Consider the following 9,283-nt stretch of genomic DNA (forward strand, 5'->3'; position numbering starts at 1 on the left):
ATCCAACTCTATGGAACGATAGCCTACTGATTATACTGGTGCCGACGTAATATGGCCAAAAAACACTGACATGCTGAAATTGATATAAAAAACTTGAATTGTGTTAATTCTTGATGAATATATAAAACTTTCAACTAAATTATATAGTAAATGCAACTTACATCATCGGTTAACCACTCGCGTAGCTCCACAACAATCCTCTAGAAACTGTCTTTGGACTTCACTCTAATGAAATAAACTTCATGCTCTTTGGATGCTGCAACTCTAGTGTACCACGTGAGAAAAGATTCCTCATGCTCTACAGCAAAAGATGGATGGTCCGAATTGTCGTTTCACCATCGATTTGATTGGATTTGTATACGAGATGCGAATGAACAAACCATTTCAAATGACTTAACCATATGGAAAAAACATACAACTGTTAATTCAATATTTAATCTTAAGTAACAATTACGATTTAATCGATTAATGATACTTTCTCAATGTATGTCGGATGAGGTTTGGCGAGGGAATCCTCTATCGTAGTCAAGTCAACCGTCTATACCCCCTTGATGGACTGCAAAACTAATTTTAATTGTCAGTGATCAACATATATGAATATATACTAATTATAATAGATATACCTCATCTTGGTTTTCATCGGAAACATCCTCTCGTAAGTCATTTCCCTGTGAAATAATATCCATTGCCCTTTTGTTAGAGCTGGAGATATCAACAAGAAACCACACCCGCTTATCTTGAAAAGGAGACAAAACATTTTAAATAAACATAATAATTTGAAAGGCAAATTGATCAGTGATATTTCATCAAAAAATACACTACCTCTATGGTCGGAAAAGGTGTACAGGGAGAACTCTTGATTGAAAAAGCCTTATGGCCAATACCCTATACAACTGAAAAAAACAAATTGATTAATGATATTTCATATAAAATATAATAACTACAATAATTTTCATACCTTAGGTTTGAGATCTGAAGCAACTGAAGGACCAACCAAAACACTCTCATAGCCATGACCCTATACGAATATATATAAGGAATTAATCAATGACAATTAATTAAAAAATATAGTAACAAGGATAAATTACAAACCTCATATTAGAGAGCTGATGTAACAAAAGGGCCAACTAAGACCCCCTCATAATGACTACATTAGGGGAATAGTAATAATAACTTGATCAGTAATATTTCATATAAAATATAATAAAAATATAATAACAACATTTCATATTAAATTTCATCAAAATTTAAATATAGACCTCATGTGAGTGACGGGATAAAATCGACTTGTCAATAAGGGAGGTCGTCCCAACATCGACGTGCGTACCCTGTACTAAGTTAATAAAGATATTAGAGTAACAACAAAATACAATTTATATAAGGAATAAATGAGATGTGACTTTATAATCTTATAGATTGGAGCCGGGAATGTACGTATGACGATTTCCTTTAAATGAGTCAAACAATCCTCTAATTGAGTTATCTGAGAAGACACCTCATCGTGTAAACAGGAAATCTCATGTAATATCATAGTACCCTAGTACGCCAAAACAGTATCTATTGTGGATAAAATGGGTGATATAAGAGGGGGATACTCCTATGTGACGAGAAGGGTAGCACGGTTTTGAACCCTCAGAAGGTGTGCAGTCTCGATGGTTGGGGTCTAAATAATAAAGGGAAATGAAAACTGCTCTAAAACAAGGAACTAAATAGGCTCCTCATGTGTCCCAAGACTACCAGTCGATATATCTATAGGTGGTATCACTAGAAAAACTCTATCTCTTATCGGGGGTACCAAAAATGATGAGGAGAAATATAGATCCGTCATACCTGTGTATAGAAGAATGTCTATCTGCCATGGTCTAGCCTCCTTAATCGGTGACAGATGGAACGGGAAAGTGACATCATCCTATTCATGTAGATATATAATTCAACATATTTGCAATAATCAAGGTATGGATATGGCTCCAAGTAAGAATATCTCGCATATGCCATCGAAAAATCCATGGAGACTTAATGGTTAAATTAAAGCAATTTGTGTTTTCGCCAATTAATAAAGATAATCAAAAAATATAAACTTACCTGAAAAACAAAAGAAAATTTGTAAAAGTCATATTTACATATTTCGAGCATATGGTCGGAACAAACTTGTCACTCGCTTGGGACATCAACTTGTACATCATTCGCCACACTAGAATGCCCTAGGGATAGGAATTAAACTCATCCAAATGATCAACCAACTAAAGGTACTATACAAATATCTTCTTTCGTCTATCATTCTCCAGTAACATCATATGGAGGTAATACAACAAGACCATCTTGCCAGCGTAGATATCGTCATCCTCCCATGGCCTAGCCAAGAAAACGATATCATGATATTGCACTTTCTGATAGCCCTGAAAGTAGGTATCTCTAAAACAATGTCTGGATGAATAGGGAATATATGATGAAAGTATAGTTAGCTAGTTGAATGGTAGCCCATTATCAGAGCAAACTTGAATAGGTTGAATCTCATGTCAACCCCATTAACCCTGAACCAGAACTCATCTCTGTTTAAGCCCAGATGTAGTTGTTGTAGCAAAAATGAGTGTACCAACACTCCAAAGAACTTGATATCTAGTAGTCAAAAGAGATGTCTGAAACATGTCCTCTCAAATAATCGAAGTTACTCTAAGGTCAGTGTTGACCTAATCTTTGACAAGGCAGTGCATTGGACACGACATATTACCTCTACTCGGAAGTGTTCTAACTCATTAGGGATTCATAACTCACCTTCGACATGTTTTCTTTTATGAAAAGTATTCTAAAAAAATTTTTGAAAGTTTGTAAAAAATTTATTAAAAACAGATATATAAACAGTCATAGAAAAGACAAATATAAAAAAATGGAGGTAAAATGTGAAAACTATATGTTGGAATACCATAGAAAGATAAAAACTGAAAAAACAAAAAAAAAAACATAACTTAAATTTGAAATCTACACATTGAAATACCTTGGAATGCCAAAAACTAAAAAATTGCTTGATAATCTAAAAATACGAGTCGACATATCCTAAACTGATAAATATTGAAAAACAGAACTGAAATTCGAAATCTACAAGTTAAAATAACCTAGAATGTCATAAACTAAAAATCACTGAAAAATATGAACAATACAAGTCGAAATATCCCAAAATAATAAGAATCAAGAAATTGAGCAAAATTTTAAAAACTACACATCCAAAAACTTTAAAATGACAAAAATAAAAAAAAGGAACTGAAATTCGAATTCTATATATTGAAATACCTTACAATGCTAAGAATAAAAAAATCACTCAAAAATCTGAAAAATACGAGTTGATATATCTTATAATGATAAAAATCAAAAAGGGAACTGAAATTCAAATTCTATACGTTGAAATACTCTAGAATGTCAACAATAAAAAAATCACTCGAAAATCTAAAAACTACGAATCGATATATCCTAAAATGATCAAAAATAAAAATACAGGTCTGAATTTCAAAAACTAAATGTTGAAATAGCTTAGAAACAGAAAAACCGAAATATTGAACTAAAATTAGGAAATTACATAAGAAAACGCCAGTAGAAAACACAAAAATAATGAAACAGACATGAAATTCGAAAATGACATGTCCAAAAATCTAAATAAAAAAAAACGAACATGAAATTTGAAAATGAACGTTAAATTAGCTTAGTATGACAAAATACGAAATTTTCATTTGAAATTTCATAATTACATCGTAAAATATGCCTACAAAAGCATAAAAATAAAGGAACAGACATTAAATTCGAAAACTACATATCAAAAAACCCTAAAACAGGGAAAACAAATATGAAATTCAAAAACTACACGTAGAAAAACCCTAGGTGTGAAAAATATCAATTTACCCCTTTATAAAATTTTTACTCTCAAAGAGGTCTAAGATTTTTCCTTTGCCCCCCATCAATTTTCTAATCTCTTACAGGCTCTATAGATTAAAAAAAGTCAATTTCTCCCCAACCCCTAGATTCCCCACCTTTCACGGATCTACCCACAATTTTGTGTAAAATTTCCCACAAACCCCCATAGATTGCCCCCTCTTATCCATGGCCCTAATATTTTGAAAAAGCTAAATTTTTCCTATTCCACAAGCGACCATTTCTACCCGTGGTAGTTTGAATTTGGTCCGTGGGATACATTGTTCCCCCAAACCCAATCTCTGGCCAATCTAACCCATTTTCTAACCAAAAACCGTCATTTCAACCTCCAATTTTAACACAAATCAAATCTATATATCTTATAACACAAAACCCCTCAAGAATTTCAAGCAAAACAATTAATAATCAAAACATTTTATGCATTGTTCAAAATTGGAACCTTAAAAATTCAAACTTTAAAATCTCCCTCAAATCTCAATAATCCTAACAATAAATTGATTCAAACAAGAGTAAGGATGATGTACTAACCTTTTTTGCCATTTTCGGTCGTCGAAAAACATGAAAATTTGACAAAAAGACAAAAAATTTTGCATTCGTGGACGACCTATGGGAGACTCGTGTTTTCTTTGAATTTTAACAGTGAATCAGTGGGAAATGTGGGGAGGGATGTGTAAAATTCTTGGTTTATATATAAGGGTAGATTGGTCATTTCACAAAAAGAGCATTTTCGCTTAATCCTTAGAATTTTGGGTAATTTCGCTTAGCCCCCTTTAGTTTTGGCATCTAATTTAATTTCCTATATATATATATATATATATATATATATATATATATAAAGACTTACTCTCAATCCTAACCAAGGTTTCATCCATTCACAAAATCTCATCAATTAACTTTAAAAAATTCAAATACCTGTTTATCTATTATTACTGTTAATGAATTCCATTGGAAGTAAGGCCAAAAAAAAAAGTTTAAATGTTTATATTAAAAATTGCTGGGGTTTTAGGTCTCTTCCTAAGTGGAGAAACCTAATTTATTTTATGTAAAAGCTCTGATCGACTATCATCATGATTTAGGGAAAAATTAAGTTTAACACAACAAAATAGCATATATATATATATATATATATATATATATATATATATATATATATAATGGAGAAAAGAATAAGAGAAACAATGTTGTGCTTGGATTTTTAGTGCGCATCTATGAGAGATTTTTTTGTTCTCTTGATTTAACCATTGGATCGCTCTGATTTTTAGATTGCTAGTAGAAGACTCATTGTTATTTATTTTGAATGATGAAGATCGAGGTTTGTTTCTCAAGTAACCTATTATCTGTGTTGAAAGATAGCTGACTGCGTGTTACAGTTAAATTTAGACATCTTTCTGAAAAAAGGGTCTTTTACTCATTTATCTACCATTAGATTGCTCAAATTTTAATAGCATTTTAGGCACATTTGGTATTATATTGTGGATGGTGGAGATATGTGTTTGATGCCTTTAATGTGAGATATAGGCTTAGGAGTTTTGCTATGATATTATTATTATTTTTTTTTTTGCAGTTATGTTATTAATGTGTTTTATTGCTTTGAAAGGTTGTGTACCCATTTGTAGGCTTAAAATTGTGTACTATTATTTTGGATATAGTGGATTGATTTATTTGGGTGATGCCTCATGGTTTGACTATTTATATTGAAGAGATTTTCACATTAAATTGTAATGTTTTTTTTATTATATTCGTTTTTAATTGTTTAGTGTGAAAGAATCATATTTTAATTTATTTTTTATTGTCACATAGTTCAATTAAGAGGGGAAGAGTTTGATTTTGCTCTTGTTAGTTTGCTTCCTTTCTTCCCAATAACTGGTATCAGAATTTCAGTTGCTATATTGAATAATTGACTTGATTGAATGATAAAGTTAAACTTCAACAAGATGATTTGTTTGAATGAAACCAATTATCAAATTTGGAAGAATAAGATGAAAGATATTTTGCTTGTGATAATGTTGCATCTTTCGATATTTACTTCAAAGAAGCCCGAGTCTATGAGTAATAAAGAGTGGGCATTTGAGCATGAACAAATGTGTAGTTTCATTAGGCAATTTGTTGATGATAATGTTTACAACCATATTTGCAATGAGACACATGCTTGCTCTTTGTGGAGTAAACTTGAATCGTTGTATGCCTCTAAATCAGGTAACAACAAGTTATTTTTACTTAAGAAGATGATGTAATTGAAAAATAATGAAGAAACCTTTGTGACGGATTACTTAAATGAGTTTCAAAGGATTGTTGATCAGTTGTCTAACATGAATATTAAGTTTGATGATGAAGTTCATAGGTTGTGGCTACCTAAGGCACTTTGGCATACTTGAAAAACTTTTCGTGTCTCACTTACTAATTCAGCTCTAAGTATGGTTGTTTCAATGAAACTTGTCAAAGGTGTTGTTTTAAATGAAGAGGTAAAAAGAAAACAAGTATGGAATAGGGAAAGATCATACTTCTAGAGATGAAAGTTGAAGCATGTCAAGATTAAAGTATAAGAATCTTAAGTGTCATCATTATGGAAAAAAAAGGGTATATCAAGAAATTTTGCTATAAATGGAATAGAGAAAACAAAGGTGATAATAGGCTAAACCAAAAAAAAAGAATAATGCAGAGAATAATGACCATATTGCTACTATTGTGTCTGATGATCTTATTATTGTTTACAATGAGAAAGTGGTCAATGTTGCTTCCCAAGAGACTATTTAGGTGATAAACAGTGGTGTTTCTCTTCATGTTACATCATAGAAAGAATTCTTCACATCTTATACTTCTAGTGACTTTGGCACGTTGAGAATGGGCAATAATGGCCAAACACATGTTATTGGTACAAGATGTTTGCCTGTAAACTAGCACTAAGGCACAGTTGATACTAAAGGACACGTGACATGTACCTAAGATCCACTTAAATTTGATTTCGACTAGTAAGCTTAATGATGAGGGACCTTTAGTAAGGGTTAGTCGAAATTCGACAAAGGTTCTCTTATTATGGCTCAGGGTAAGAAAATTTTCAATTTGTACTTGATACAAGCTTATTTTGCTAAAGGTATAATGAATGTGGCAGAAGATTGAAATTTGTCCACACTGTGACATTAAAGGCTCAGTTACATAAATGAAAGAGGGCTTGACTATTTGGTAAAAAAAAAATATACTACCCAAAATGAAAAGTCCAAGGCTAGATAGGTTTGCACATTGTTTGGTAAAAAAGAATCTACTACCCTCTAAGAAATCTAATTTGCTTGAGTTGGTATATTAAGATGTTTATTGTCTGCTAAAGGAAAAGTTGCATGATAGTGTATTATAATTTGTCCTCTTCATTGATGATTGTTCAAGAAAGGTATGGGTTTATGCTTTGAAGATGAAAGACTAGGTGTTTCATATGTTCAAATAGTTTTAGGCGTTAGTAGAGAGGCAAAGTTATTGCAATTTTTTTAGGGTGAAGTTATGAATATAATTGCACATCTGATAAATCTATCTCCTACCATTTCTTTGAATAGTGATGTCCTTGATAGAGTTTGGTTTAGTAAAGATATTTCTTATAACCATTTACATGTTTTTGATTGCAAGGTATTTATGCATGTTCCAAAATATGAAAGCTTAAAGCTAGATGTCAAGACTTATTAACGCATTGTTCTTGGTTATGATCAAGAAGAGTTTGGGTACAAATAATATGATCCAATTAAGAAGAAGCTTGTTAAAAGCTGAGACGTGATATTTGTTAAGAATCAAACTATCAAAGACATAAAAAGATAGAGAATACAATTCCTTAAGGCAATGACAAGCTAGTTAATGTGGATCTAACTATCTCAGCATTTTCACCTAGTTCGGTTAATAATGGCATTCAAAATTGTATACATGATGATGCTCACAAAGATGATTCAAATGCTTTCGTAGGTGATGTTTATGATTTGTAACATGCATCTATAGTTCCTCTAGTTATTTCACTTTGATGATCAGCTAGACAAAGGTTATCATTTATGAGATATTCTTCTAATAATTATATGATTCTTATTAACAAGGGAAAACCAAAGTGTTATGAAGAGGCTATGAAAAGTAAGCAAATGTAACATTGAGTTGATATCATGAAAAATGAGATGAAATCCTTACATGACAACAACACATTTAAGTTAGTAAAGTTTCCTCAGAGTAAAAAAACTTTGAAGAACCAGTGGGTTTATAGGTTGAGGCAAGATACAAATACTTAATGTAACACCCACTCTAGAAATATTTCCCTCCAAAGGGATATCTCACTTATTAGGCCATTTGAGCGTGCATTTATTTCAAAAACCCATAAATGATTCTCATAAATTCTTTGAATAAACCATCATTTATAAATCTATAAAAATTGCTAATACATGGATGCATGTTATAAACATGTTCACTAGATAAACATGTCAAGAGGATTCCATATAAATGGTCACTTTAATGTTTATGGAATATATCTTATTTGTTAACAAAGGTACATATGAGTCTTAGACTTGGGATTAGCAAACCGTCTTGTGAAAGATAGATATGGTTCGACACCAACTTAATAAAGTCCAATTTGTGGACTACCAGAGAGGTGATGATTAACAATATTGAGATATGTATGAAGACTATAATAGACCATTAAAGGATCTGTCACTCTTAAACATGAGAGTTGATATCTTAGATAGGCTTACTAAATGATGACAATAACTAGTTAATAGTCCTTAATAAAAGTCAGTCTATATGTATTGAGGGTTCTTAAGGGAGACATTTAATCTATATCTCAATCTTGAAAGAGATATCGTATGATAAAAAAATCAAATTGTATATATAACTAGATCACTAACAAGTTAAAATGTCAAAGGTTAACACTTCATTAATTGAGTGAACATGATTTCTTATTAGAAATCATTTTTGGTTTGTGTGTGAATGGATGTTAGGTCAAGAACTCAGCACAAATCTAATCACTACTGACCTAGTAGAAAGCCTATGTGTCACACACATAAGGAGTTTATTTTTCACTTTTGCTGTTTTATTATTCATATAAACAGTGTCATACGTGTAAACCCAAACACCACACATGTGCATCACGCTTAGATGACTATTGTTCACTATTCAACCTCTGTTTCATTCATGCATCATATGGATATTGAGGTGCAAGCTTAAACTTGGTATAAGAGCGACTTCAATACCTTTCAATGATTGGGGAAAACAAATGAGCCACTAGTATAGGTATTTATGTGTATTTGATATCCTATGAGAGAGATCCGAATGGAGCTTTGTAGTATTGTTTGTTTAATCTTTAAAAATTTTAACTGACGATTTCATTGCCTGAAGACCACAAAGCAAAGAT

This window comes from Mangifera indica, chromosome 17 (genome assembly GCF_011075055.1).
Source record: "Mangifera indica cultivar Alphonso chromosome 17, CATAS_Mindica_2.1, whole genome shotgun sequence".
Classification (NCBI taxonomy): Eukaryota; Viridiplantae; Streptophyta; class Magnoliopsida; order Sapindales; family Anacardiaceae; genus Mangifera; species Mangifera indica.